Source organism: Humulus lupulus, chromosome 9, assembly GCF_963169125.1.
Source record: "Humulus lupulus chromosome 9, drHumLupu1.1, whole genome shotgun sequence".
Classification (NCBI taxonomy): Eukaryota; Viridiplantae; Streptophyta; class Magnoliopsida; order Rosales; family Cannabaceae; genus Humulus; species Humulus lupulus.
Genome location: NC_084801.1, coordinates 48,169,763 through 48,185,245, shown reverse-complemented (window position 1 = coordinate 48,185,245; position 15,483 = coordinate 48,169,763).

The following is a 15,483-nucleotide window of genomic DNA, read 5'->3' as shown; positions in this document are numbered from 1 at the left end:
GTGTAGAGAACACTCCAAATGATCGTGGTTTGAGTACTAAAGCATTGTTTAGGAAAATCAATATATATATACGAAAAGACTCAAGGACACTTGATAAGCTTCAAGAGGTAAATAATCATGTTCTTGAATATTTATGTATTTTTTTATATGATATATATAAATATATTGTATATTTATATATATGTTGCATGATTAATAGTATAATATGTTAATGTGTCTGTCTGAATGTTTTCTTAATCATATAAACTGTTTATATGAGAGATGGAAATTTTTATTGTTGTACACAATGGGCCCACCACACCTATTCCCCTATGTACTACGATTTTTTTTCCAACAATATGTCCTCAGGGAACACATCCAAGAACTCACATCCCAATCTGGTCTCCCCTGTTCCCACTGGCATAACTGTAGTGGTGTCCACCACACTAGCTAGGAACTCTATACAACCTCCTTGTAATAGGTCTCTAGCCCTCAATGCAGATATCATGGGAATGCGAGGTGCATGCACAATACCAAAAAAAAAAAAAAACAAAGGGGTCTTCACCCTCAGGCTCAAATGCCACTATCTTCTTCTTGCAGTCTATAGTCGCCCCATATCTGACTAACCAATCCATCCCCAAAATCATGTCAATGTCATCCATACCCAACTCAATCAAGTCCACTGATAGTTCCCTGTTGTCCACCATCATTGGCAATGACCTAATCCATCTCCTAGAAACTGCCAGTTCCCTTGTAGGCAATATAGTCCCAAACCCCGTAGTATAATAATCACAAGGCCTAGACAATTTATCAATCACTTTGTTAGAAATAAATGAATGTGTAGCACCAGAGTTAATCAATACAGTATATGAGGTGCCAACACTAGAAATATGACCTGTCACCACAGAGGGACTAGCCTCAGCCTCAGCCTAAGTCAAGGCAAACACTCGAGCTGGAGTCAAGTTGTATGCCTTCCTTGGTTCCTCCTTCTTAAAAGTCGGGCAGTCCTTCTTGAGATGCCCAATCACCCAGCACAAATAACATGCTTTTTCCCGACATTCGTCTAAATGGCGCTTCCTACATTGTGCACACTCCGGGTAACTTCTCCATCCCTCATTGCCGCCCTGGACACCCCGATCCCTCCTATCAAGACCAACAATGGTCAAGGTGTCAGGAGTCTTCCTCTTCTGATGACTGGGGCCTTTGCCCCTACCTGATCCCACAATTGGAGGCACTGCCCTCTGAACATATCGTCTTGCAGTGCTCTCCCTCCATAACTTGTTTTCTGCCTCCTCAATTGTAAGGGCCTTCTCAACCACCTGGGAATAAGTAGTCTCCCCATGTACTGATGTAATCTTCACATCCCGGGCTATCATAACATTCATCCCCGAACGAACCTATCTTGCCTGGCTGCATCGGTAGGCACTAGATTAGGTGCAAACTTTGCTAGCCTATCAAATTCCAGGGTGTACTCAGTAACTGTCATGCTGCCTTGTACGAAACTAGTGAACTCTTTCACCTTCGCCACCCTAACGACGTTACTATAGTACTTCTGGTTGAACAAGTCTCTGAACTCATCCAACCCATGATAGAAACATCTCAAGTATGAGATGCCACCTCCCACCAAATGTGGGCATCATATCGAAACATGTAAGTGGCGTTGGCCACCCTATCATTACCTACCACTCTCATGAAGTCTACGATGGAGGTGGCCAGGCTCATCCACTGTTCAACCTTAAGTGGATCTGGTCCTCCCTCAAAGATTGGAGGATGTTGCTTCTGGAATCTCTCGTACATCGGCTCCCACCTGTTCCTAATATAAGGCGGCTATATGGCTGGTGCCACAACAGGTGGCAAGTTTGGTGTAGTGTTCCCTGACGAAACCTACTGTCTCAGAAGGCAAATCTCTTTCTCTTGACTCTGAAGTCTAGCTTGCATGTCAGCAAGCATCTGCTACCAGTTCTCAGGGACTGACGGACAGTTCTGACCCTGGTTATCATCTGTAGCCTCGATCTCGGCCCCAGCTAGTCAAACTAATCGCCTTGGAGGCATAACTCTCCAAGTATATCTACAATCAACAACTCGGCTGATCAAGCAATGATAACAGGATTTTGAAATCACCCCAGAGTCTATTCCCAACAATCAAGAAACAATATGCAATCACAATGCTAACAGGCATTTCAACAGTTATCCACATACAGTAGCAATGCTAATAAGCATGCCTTATCATATACATTTAGCAATCAAGGGCCAGGCCCTATCAGTATATCTCATGCTTCCCAGTAAATAGGCAAATAAGGCATTCATATTTCATTTGAACAGTCAAACATATAATCACATACATAGTTACCAAACCCTAAGTCGATCTTGTCTTTAGTGGCGAGTGTACATGCCCAGCCAGTCTTCATGAACCCTTAAACCTAGACTGCTCTAATACCAAGTTGTAATGCTCTGTATAGCCAAGACCATTACACTGTGTATTTTAAATAGTGTTGAAGTTGATAATCAAGTCATTTGGACATAAACATGTTACTAAGGTTAATTAATGGATTAGGGTTAAAAGATTTTGATCGTAGAAATTGCTGTTTTCATTAAAATTTTGAGTCTATACGTGGGATCCCAAAAAAGTAAGTGTTTACACGACATATATAACTTCAAAATAATTAAAAGGTAAGCCAACCTAATTGGAAAAATTAAGGTTGCTCTAGTCCCTGTTGATCCCTCGGCCGTGGCGGTCGAGCAGCAGCAAATATACACGCTGCCCCTAAAGCTCTCCAACTCACGGCTGGTCCAGCATTCCCCTTCCCTTACGTGCAGCAAATAGAATCCGTGAGCCAAGGCTCAGCAAGAAAACGTAAATCACAAACACAATGAACAATAATATAAACAGTAGACTCAAATCGTTCAACTCAAATAATAATGGGACATAAGGAATGAGAAAGGCAGTAATAATCTACTCAATCCAACACATAATTCAATCTCAACATTTAATACAGTTAGATAAGTGCAAATGACACTTCGGTTTATTTTGGTGACATTCAGGCCCGATGCTCTTAGGCCGAGTCCTCTGGTCATATAGCTGACCACGGCACGCTTGGGCTGGGCTGCGTTCTGCACGCTTATCGTCAGCCCCGACTCCCTTAGGCCATACATTCAGATTAAGCATAAACAAATGAATAGATTGCAGAACACGCAATTAGTTGCAGCATAAACGAGCATGCGTGACCAAATATTCTCAAACACAGATATAATCATACTTTCACATATAATCTACAGGAAATACTTATTGTAGTATCTTTATTTATTTTCATGCAATTTACATATTATCAATCAATCATGTAAATTCCTAGAACATGCTCCTATAAAATTGATATATATATACATAGTAAAATAAAAACTTACATTACGCAGCGGAATTGGAACAACTCCTTCCTTCAATCTTCCTAACCCTCGATTCCTTTTTGTAGAAGAATATTTTAAAGAGATTGAACTAAATCAGCAATACAGTCTTCCTCACCAAGCCTTTGATCAACCTAGAACATGTGTGGGCTGGTTCTTAACACATGAGATAGAGATCTAGAAGAGAAGAAGAGATAGTGGCTAAGAAATTATTAGATTGTCTAGGTTTTAACTTACCCAATGAATCAATTGAGACTGACTTCCTTATGAAAACCCTATATATCATATTCCTTATATAGGCAACTTAATGAGCCTTATTTAAATTTAAATTAATTAAAATAATAAACAAAAGATAAAAGTCTTGGGCTCCCACAAATGAACTTAGGCTCAATCTCTTTGTTTTGAATTTAAATCCCAATTGGCCTAAATTAAAAAAAAATTATTATTTTTTTAATTAATTAATTAAATCCTTATTCAAATTAACTAATTATAATTTGAAACTTGATTTAATATTATTTATTTATATTGACACCAATTTATCAATATTAATAAATTTACCCAAAGATTATCTTTTATTCTTTAAATCTCATATCTCTGTAATTTTTCTAAAATTGACCTAGTCAACTTTAAAAATCCTAATTGATAATTAAATCAATTAATTGAGACATTCTAGATGATTTAATCAAAGGTGATGCGGGGACCATGGATCCATGAAGTCAAGCTCCAACAAGTTACCGTGAATTTATTTACGAATCATTTCACTACCTTATTAATTCCTCGTGACTCCACTATAGACTCATAATTGAACTCTTGAATTCATAGAATGTATTTTTCAAACCATAAATATGTTATCCATTGTTATAACTATTACAATCAGTCAATCCTCTATCGATGGCTTACTAACGAGCTAGGTGCAAATTACCGTTATACCCCTCATTAATATTTTATCCTTAACTCCCACCAAGTTCCTTATAAATGATATTTTCATGAACTTAATCACACAAATGAGATCTCAATCAATTAACCTTTTGAACAAAGAATTAAGGAAATCATCTTTTCACTTCTCATACAGAAGTTAAAAGATTTCATATCTATGAAAAATACTCCTACTCAATTACACTATTAAATCTCCAAGATGTAAGTATGGGCTAGACCGTATGGTAAGCTGGCAACGAACAAGTCAAAATATTCAAATAATATAATTACCAGAATATTATCACTCAGAATTAAGATCGACTTAACCTATGGTCAACACTGTGACATTGATTAGATTCAATAACAATGATACTCATTTATCAATCAATAATCAATATCGGCCCTAGTTCGATGTAACCAAATACATCCGATCTTATCTACTTGGTCAATGCCTTTGACAAGACATCACACCCCGAATGTGTAAGTAGATCATATCGTAGATTGCCTAATCAGTGAAAATCCAATGCACTAATCTAATCTTACAACTATAATTGCACTGAACATATAATTACAACTATAATCCATTGATACCTAGTTACTATAATTGTAACTATCCATATGTTCATGATTTTATAAATGTTTGTATTATTTCAATAATCATGTAATAAAACAAGCAAGCAACACGGTTATCAAACTAAATAATTTCTACTACTTTTATTGACAATATGAAATTGTACTACATGTTCGACATGGTTTTATAAGGGCATAAAACCCAACAAACTCCCACTTGCCCTTTTAAAACAAATGGGACATGTTCCTCAAAACCATGTATTCTACATGCTTCACAATTATGCTCTCTGCTTATATCTTTGTATAGGGATATGAAAGATTTCCTTCCAATGCTATCATCATCACCTTCACATCACGCCTTCGCCACACATCCTCGATAATGTTGTGCTTTCTCTCTATAAGCTTTGCTCTTTTGTAGCTTCGAGGTTCTTTCGAATTTTCTATTGCCCCATTACTGTCACTAGAAAAAATGAGTGGTTTATCAATTTCTGAAATAACACCGAGATCCGTATAGAACTTCCTTAGCCAGACTATTTCCTTAACCGCCATAGACCCAGCTATGTACTCAGCTTCCAAGGTGGATTCTAAAATGGGAGATAGCCTAACACTTCTCCATATCACAACTACTGAGATTGCAAACAACCTATCGCTTCTCCAAATCATAGCTCCACCCCCAAGAGTAAGCACCTTTTTCAGAAGTAGACTTGTTGTCATAAGTCTAAAATTTGAATTTGTGTAGCCTAACAGATTCAAAGATCCACCTAAAAAGACTAACATATAGTCTCTAGTCCATCAAAGATACTGGCCCCTCTATTGTTCATTTCCAAAGTTTTTACTGACACTTGCTCACCAGTCTCGTTGCATATCAGATCTTCGGTCACAGCATACAACATAGCATGCATTAGATTTCTAATTGCAAATGCATAAGGAATTTGTTACATCTTTTCTTTCTCTTAAGGAGTCTGTGGAGACTGCTGCTTAGAAAAATAAACTCCATGTCAAGATGCTAAACATCCTTTCTCGAAATTTGTTACAGAGTAATGACCAAGCACCTCACCAAAGTAGGTTGCTTGAGTTAGAGCCAAAATTCAATTATTTCTTTCCTTGATGTTCTGGATACCAAGAACACGACTTGCAACAACAAAATCTAGAAATTCATTTCCAACCAGTTCTTTATGTTTGATAATTTCATGACATTGTTTCCAATGAATAAGAAATCATCTACATAAAGGATTCAGAACACCACAATGTCTTTTTCCCTAAGTTGTCAAACACAAGGGTCAACTACATTTTTTTTCAAAACCTCGGGTCTTAATGTTTCCATTTAACCTTAAGTTCTAGGAGCGCGAAGCTTGTTTAAGTCCATATATTGACCTACTCAGCTTGCCGACTTTCTTGTCCAACTACTTGAAATCTTTCTAATTGATACATGTTAATGGTCTCATCAAGATAGTCATTAAAAATGCTTCTTTGATGTCCATTTACCTTATCTCTTAATCAAGAGTTGTGGCTATGGATAAGAGTATACTAAATGAATTTTAAATGGTTATCGAAGAAAAAGTTTTCTCTAAGTCAGCTTTCTCTCTCTACCACGAGTTGAGCCTTAAATGTCTTGACCTTTCCATTCGCTCCTCTCTTCTTCTTATAGATCCACTTGCACCCCATGAGCCAAAAGTCCAATGGCACATCTACAAGATCTCAGAAAAAGTAAGAGTTCTTAGACTTTATTTCCTGGTACTTGGCTTCGAGTCAAAGATCCCTTTCAGACTTACCCATTGTCTATTTAAAGGCCAACGTATCATTATTACTTGTGTCCCCAACCAGCTTGTGGGTTTCACTATCCATTTCATAGGTACTGGGTTCCGAGATACCCTCCCACTATGATGAGGCATCGTAACTTTCTAACTTGGATTAGTGGTTTCTAAATCTACCTTATTTTCATCGACTTGCGTCGGTGAGGATGGAACAATAGTTTATTATTTTTCCATCTAATACTATCTTGCTGTGAGTTTTGAAATTCATTTTGTAGTCATTATCCAGAAAAGTGGCATTTGTAGAGCCAATCACTTTCTTGTCTACTGGACTATAAAAAAGATCACCCTAAGTACCTTTAGAATAGCCATCAAACAAGCAAACCTCAGTTCATTGTTCTAGCTTTCCTACCTTTTTCCTCAGGATATAAACAGGACACCCCCAAATTCCATAATGACGTAAACCAGGTTCACGACCATTTCATAATTCTAGTGGTGTCTTGGAGACAACTTTTGAGACGGCACAACATTTGAAAAATGTCACATGCGGACTAGGTAGTATGTCTCTAGAAAAGATCTAGGTAAGAAGTTGGCAGAGTTGAATAGCTTATCATAGAACACACATTTTCATAAACGTGCGATTCTCATCGCTCAGAAACACTGTTTTCTTGGAAAGTCCTTTGGACAGTTGCTTTAGACAATTCTCCAAGTTCAATTAAATGATCGTGGTTCTGATTATCCAAATATCCTCCACCTCAATCAGATCGCAAGATCTTTAACGGTCTACCTAATATGGTTTTAAAGCCATAGCAATGAATTCTTTGAACTTCTTAACAAATTCGCAGAATTCCTATGCTTTAGGTACTTACATGAGTCTCTAGAGCAATCATCGATGAAGGTGACAAAATACTCATAACCACCCCTCACTTGAACATTCATAAGTCCTCAGACATTTGAACAAACTAGCCCTAGTGGTTCTTTGGCCCTTTCTCCTATCACAGAGAATGGACGCTTTGTCATTATGCCCTTGAGACTAGATTCACAAATAGGTAAGTCGCCCTAGGGGAGTTCCCTCAAAGGTCTAGCCTTTGTTAGTCTTTGAATCCTATCATAGCAAATATGACCAAAATGAAAATGCCAAAGCTACGTCATTACTAACGTTATTGAGCTTTTGTCATTTAATGGTCCTAGATTTAGCTATCTTAAACAACTCATTATTTAGAACATATGGTTCATTTAGTTGCAGTAAGTATAGCTTGTTTTACATACATCCACCTCACAATTCACATCCATTTAAAGAAATAGGATTTTATTACTTGTGAAAGTTACTACAAATTGTTGTTGATGTAATAAGAAAAACTGAAATTAAAATTTCTATTGAAAATCGAAATGAAATAAACATTGTCTTAAAATAATATATTTATTTCCAAAATTCATTCAAGCTTACCATTTTGCCTTGTTTGATACGAACAACCCTTGATGGATTCCAAGCTTTGGCTTTTTATCCTTCATGGCTTTCCTAGTGCTAATAAGTTGAAAAAAGGTACATGCATGTTTATTAGATTTTGATTTAGCGATCCAAAATCGAAGCATCATCCTTTAAAATCACATGCATCTAAGACAAATTTCATTATCTTGGGTTCCATATGCCTTGAGTGCTGGGCAATCTTGTTCCAATTCCCAATCTCCTTGCTGTTGGAAACACTCCCCTTTATTGTACTTATAATCAGACATTCCTTCAAGATGCTTTGCAACATTTGGTGCCTTGTTAGTGGACTTCTAATTCTTTTTGTTTAAATTTCTTCCTCATTTGCTCTTCGAAGAAGAAGCTTAAAGCAGCTTCTCCTTGAGCTTGTTTAATAGTATTAGAATCATTTCCTTTGCTCAAACCACCATCAACGATCCTCTTTTGAACGATTCGGTGATCGTTGCATAGGAAAAATAGGACTATCTTTGATTATCACGAACTCGATGTTGTCCATAAATCAACCCCATGTTGATGCTGGACAAACATTTCGTGAGTTTCTCACCATAGAGTAACCTTTTAGATATTAGAGAGAGTATGAGGTGGGAAGTCTAGAGCTATGATTATCAACTAAGTAAAAATCAATGCATTGCTTGACAAACATTTATTCATTAAATTTTTGGAAATAGCATAAAATACAAAATGTTTTCAGATAGGCAAAATACTAAAACACTTATTTCTATTTCTTAGGTACTTTAATTAGCTATGAACCCATGTGTCCCGGTAGGCGAGAGTCACAAATATTTACTTAGTTAAATAGAGAAACATCTCAATTAATAAAATGTTATAGACTTTTATTAACTACCTATTCCATCAGATCAAAGTAACAAAAACTCATGTGTCCCGGTAGGCGAGAGTCACAAATATTTCTTACTTTATGAGTTTGACCCACAGTTTCAATTATTATAGACTTAATTCTTATAGTCACCGTAGGGATGAGTCTATAGAAGGTCCATCTGTAACCATCTATCCTAAGAAATTTAATCATGTTAAGAAGTCCAGTGAACACCTTCCGTAGGGAGACGAAATCAAAGAGCCATGAGGCCCCACTAAACTCTAACCTTGTTAAATCAATGGTGGAGATCGAATTCAAATTGTTAAAACTCATTATTAAATATTTTATTATTTTATTATTTTTGAAAAATATCAACTTAGGTTTGCCAAATTATTAAAATAATTAATAAACCAACTTACGTTTTCCAAATTATCAAAATAATTAATAAACCAACTCAGGTTTGCCAAATTATAAAAATAATCAATAAATCAACTTATGTTTGCCAAATTATAAAAATAATCATTAAACCATTGTTTATAATTTTTCAATTAATTCTAAAATTACCATTGAAAATTAATCCAAAAATTAGAATTAATTTGTTTCTAATCAATTATTAGGTCCAACTAAAAAGAATAACCTAGTACAATTAAGTCCAACATAGGTAAATGGGCCTTAACAATTCGAGCTTGCATGGAGGAGAGTTAGGTTCAATATGTCAGACTCACTACTAAGGCTCCCTAACTTCCACACAAATCCCAAAAAGACAGGAATTTGAACCATTGTTTTATTAATTTTTATTCAATTGATTATGACGAATCTAGTAATGCAAAGCAAATGGGCATTCAGAAGTGGAACCACCCACAAGAGAGGAATTTAAAATTTACATGTTCAATTAGGCCCAAATAAAACTTAACATTTTATGAAAGTTTTATTTGAGTTTTCCCACATTTTTCAAACACAAAAATTGGGTCATCATTATATTTATATTTAAAGCACAAATGCAAAAAAAAAAAAAAAAAAGCCTTAATAATGATTCTTGATATGCTAAAAATTGGATGGGCCTAACATGTTACTCTATAATCATGTATTATTAAAATATACAAATATACCACAACAATATACTATTTTGCAAAATACCATAATTAATTAACATAGAATGCATTAGACAAAATTCAATATAATTAATTAAACAAGTTGCAACATATTAAATTAATTAAAATAGAATTTATCAAACAAAATTTAATTTCAAATAATTAATTTAACCTAGGTTGTTAAGTTGTTAGGAATGACAAGATATTTATTTTTAAATATTTTAAACAATTTTAAAATATGAAAATATCTTTTAACCAAATTTAAAATATCTAGAATTATTTGATAACTAAATAAAAATATGTTAAAAAATAAAAATATCTTGAATAATCAGATAACTAATTTGAATATTTCATTTATAACAAAATAAAAAATATCTTAAAATATCATGATTATTAGATGGCCAATTGAAAATATTTTAAAAAGCTAAAATATCTAAAATAATCAGATAATCAATTTTAAATATTTTAAACCTTACTGCACAAAATATCCAATTTTAAAAAAATTTAAAAATAAAAAAGTATTTTTTTTTCAAAAAAATGTCGACGCAGGGTTCGGCACCGACGCTATACGGATGTCCATACGGCCGGGTCCCGGCGGTAGCTTCATGTGTGCCTAGCACACACACTGCAAAATCAGTCAAATTTTTTTTAAAATCTGTGCAGTTTTTTAATCCAAAACAAGTCAAAAACAACTAAATTATTGCTAATTTTACAAAAGAAAACATAAACATGCACCAATAACAAGTACCATCTAATTAATACCTAACATATCAATCAATCTCATACATGTTCATTCATAAAAATAAACTAGCAACCTATGGCTCTGATACAAATTGTAGGAAATACTTATTGCAAGATCTTTATTTATTTTCATGCAATTTACATATTATCAATCAAACATGTAAATTCTTAGAACATGCTCCTATGAAATTGATATAAATACAGAGTAAAGTAAAAACTTACATTACACAGTAGAAATGGAACAACTCATTCCTTCAATCTCTCTAACCCTTGATTCTTTTCTATAGCGGAGTATTATCAAGAGATTGAACTAAATAGTCTTCCTCACCAAGTCTTTGATCAACCTAGAACTAGTGTGGGCTGGTTCTCAACACATGAGATAGAGATCAAGAAGACAAGAAGAGATAATGGCTAAGAAATGATTAGATTGTCTAGGTTTTCACTTACCCAGTGAATTAATTGAGACTGACTTCCTTATGAAAACCCTAGATATCATATTCCTCATATAGGAAACTTAATGGGCTTTATTTAAATTTAAATTAATTAAAATAATAAACAAAAAGATAAAAGCCTTGGGTTCCCACAAATGAACTTGGTCTCAATCTCTTTGTTTTGAATTTATATCCCAATAGGGCCTAAATTCAAAACCTTTTATTTATATTTTTAATTAATTAATTAAATCCTTATTCAAATTAACTAATTATAATTTGAAACATGATTTAATATTATTTATTTAAATTGACATCAATTTATCAATATTAATAAATTTTCCCAAAGATTATCTTTTATTCTCTGAATCTCATATCTCTGTACATTTTCCAAAATTGACCTAGTCAACTTTAAAAATCCTAATTGATAATTAAATAAATTAATTGAGACATTCTAGATGATTTACTAAAAGGTGATGCGGGTACCATGGATCCATGAAATCAAACTCCAACAAGTTACCATGAATTTATTTACGAATAATTTCACTACCTTATTGATTCCTCGTGATTCCACTATAGACTCGGAATTGAACTCTTGAATTCATAGAACGTATTTTTCAAACCATAAATATGTTATCCATTGTTATAACCATTACAGTCAGTCAAACTCTATCGATGACTTACTAACGAGCTAGGTACAAATTACCGTTTTACCCCTCATCAGTATTTTATCCTTAACTCCCACTAAGTTCCTTATAAAAGATATTTTTGTAAACTTAATCACACAAATGAGATCTCAATCATTTTACCTTTTGAACAAAGAAATTAAGAAAATGATATTTTCACTTCTCATACAGAAGTTATAGATTTCATATCTATGAATAATACTCCCACTCAATTACACTACTAAATCTCCAAGATGTAAGTATAGGCTAGACCGTAGGGTAACTGGTAACAAACAAGTCAAAAGATTTAAATAATATAATTACCAGAATATTATCACTCAGAATTAAGATTGACTTAACCTATGGTCAACGTTATGACATTGATTAGATTCGATAACAACGATACTTATTTATCAATCAATAATCAATATCGATCCTAGTTCGATGTAACCAAATACATCCGATCTTATCTACTTGGTCAATGCCTTGGACAAGACATCACACCCCGAATGTGTAAGTAGATCATATCGTGGATTGCCTAATCAGTGAAAATCCAATGCACTGATCTAATCTTAGGACTTGTTCTTTTGAACATATAATTACAACTATAATCCATTGTGACATAGTCACTATAATTATAACTATCCATATGTTTGGGATTTTATAAATGTTTGTATTATTTTAATAATCATGTAATAAAACAAGAAAGCAACACGATTATCAAACTAAATGATCTCTACGGCTTATATTGACAATATGAAATTGTATTACATGTTCGACATTGTTTTATAAGGGCATAAAACTCAACATAATCATAGTCATAATCATAATCGTTAACAAGGTTCCACACCCCGATCACAACCCAGGTGCAAGTTTCTTACCTCGAGTCCCGAGCAGAAGGTACAAGGCGGTCACGAGAAAGATCCATAATCCCGAGCCTTAGCAGTAAACCTAGTCACAACGCAATAGTGGATAACCATCAAAACCTAAAATAATTAAAATCTTCAAAATAATATACTAGCCTTTGAGACCACGAATTACACTAAACCGGGTAGTAGAATGCTTCCTAAGCCCTTAGGTTTGAATTCTCGAGCTAAAAAAAGTGTTTTGACTATTTTTCTCAATTAGAGTCGCGGCTCAGGCCCAAGGGCCGCAGCGTGCTACAAGTCAGAAAGCTCAATGCTCTCTCTCATGGGAGACACGGGCCATGGCGTGCCCCAACAAGCATCGCGACACTTATGCGATTTCAAAGAACCACCAAGGCCATTTCATTCACACGGGTCGCGGCACTTGAAGAACAGCGCCGCGGCTCGAACTTGAAACCCATAAATTCTGGGGCTTTCCGGCGTTTTCCCCAAACCAAATTCACCAAAATTCTTCCTAAACTTGCCCTACAGCTCAAATTCAGTCTAGGACTCTCAATAATATATCACAAACAACACAACCAACCCAATAATTCAAGCCGAAACCTTAACCCAAATCAAAATCCAACCATTATTTAAAACTTAACCTAAACTAAAATCATAGTAGAAATCCAACAAAACCAGAGAAAAAACCTTACCTCAATTGAGAATTTCGACCCCTTGAGCTGTTACAATTCAATCCTAGCTTCAATCCCCAATTCACAACCTCAATTGTCAAGCCCTCCTCCTCAAAATCCAAAGACTTCTCCAAAGCTTCAAGAGAGAGATAGATAATCGAGAGAGAGAGAGAGAGAGTAAGTTGAGTTCCTAAATGTTGTCCTTTGTTCTGAAAAAATTCCAAGTGACTAAGTCACTTAAGCTAGGTAAAAGACCAAGCTACCCCTTGCTTGACCTTTACTCATCAAATGCTCCTAGGGGCAAATCCGTGTTTTGCCACATTTCCTACTAATCCTCAAGTAGTACTATAAATTCTCGATTAATCCCGATGTACCCAAATAATCACCAAATAACTACCCATTACTCGATAAATCCTGAATACGCACTAAGTTTCCCAAAATACCCCTAGGCTCACCCCGAGTCGGGTATTTAACCTCATTATGACTATTCCGCTAATTTGCTCACTAGGATCGCCTCGAGATGAATATCGCAAATATATCTAGATAATAATGTGGTGTCAATAATTTAACACATATAATGACATTTATTCCCTCAACGGTTCAAAATTACAAATATGTGCTTATTAACATAAACGGGCCCGCATACATATTTAATAGATATAAACATGCACATATATTCATATTACCATATAAATCATGTATGATGCATAGTCACACATTTATTCAATAATTTTCACATACATAAATCCAATTATGCCCTCCTGGCGCACTAATCAAGGCACTAAGCCTTATTAGCAAATTTGGGACGTTACACTTCATCATTGCCTTAAAATGTTTTTCATTGTCATTTGTGAGCTTCTTCAAACTTTCAATTTCTATTTCATATTTATGTCGTGTCTCTTTTTTATAAACAATTTGTCTCTCATGAAGTGATCTTACACCACCTTTCGACTTTGGAAAAAAATCTCTTAATCCAACATTATGTCCTCTAGCTCGAACACGTCTATAGGATTCTGGAATCCCTAAATCTTAGCTAAGTATATCATTTCTACCAATTTCAACAACTTCCCCTTTATTTCGTCAACAATTGATCGTGTTTGTGGTCGCATATGATCATCCAAGTCAAATGCAGTCTTAAAAAAGAATTGTGAAATAGTTATTATTTTAATATAGTCAAAAAGCAACAAAAATAATTTTTTAAGAAAATAAATAAATATTACTTACTTTAACTTCTTTCCATATCATGTCCAGTTTAACTTCATCTGCATGATGCCAATTTGGAAGATTAATAGGAATCCATCCGTTGTGTGCTAAAGCTCTTAAATAAGTAGAGTATCTTGTTGCTTCTTTGCCTATAGGTTGTGATCTTCTATTTTATTTCACCTTTTCTTGAACCCCTTTGGATTTCATTTTCAATGTATATTTACCTTGGGTACTCCCTCGTTTTCTCTTTAGTTTTTATTTTATTTAGGATCATTATTGTATTCTTGCTTGAGATCCTCTTCGTGATTAGACATATTGACAAAATTAATTATTTGTTAGTTTTCAAGAAATATTAAAAAATAAATAAAACACTAAAAAATATTGAAATTTATATATGTTAAGATGTGAAACTGTAACGTCCCAAATTACCTAATAAGGCTTAGGGCCTTGATAAGGGGGCCAGAATGGAAAATTATGGAAATTATGTGATTATGTGATATATATGTGTATCATTATATGATTATGTGAGTTATATTATAATATGACTTGATATGCATGTTTAGGTGTATTAAATATGCATGTGGGGTCAATTTCTGATTAAAATGACAATTTTCGTAATTTGGCTCGTTATGTGTATATTTGGCATATATGTGATATAGGTGTGGGAACACATTATTATGTGGATATATTTGGGTTACTCGGCATGAGGCGATCCTAGGGAGCAAGTTAGCAGGAAAGTCACAACGGGAGCAACATTTGACTCGGTGTGAGTCAAGGGGTATATTGGTATTTAGCACATTACCGAGTTATTGAGTAATGGGAATAAATATTTGATGATATGTAGGGAATTAGTGAGATCGGGAGGGAATTATGAGGATTTTGACTATTTGGCCCCCAGGGA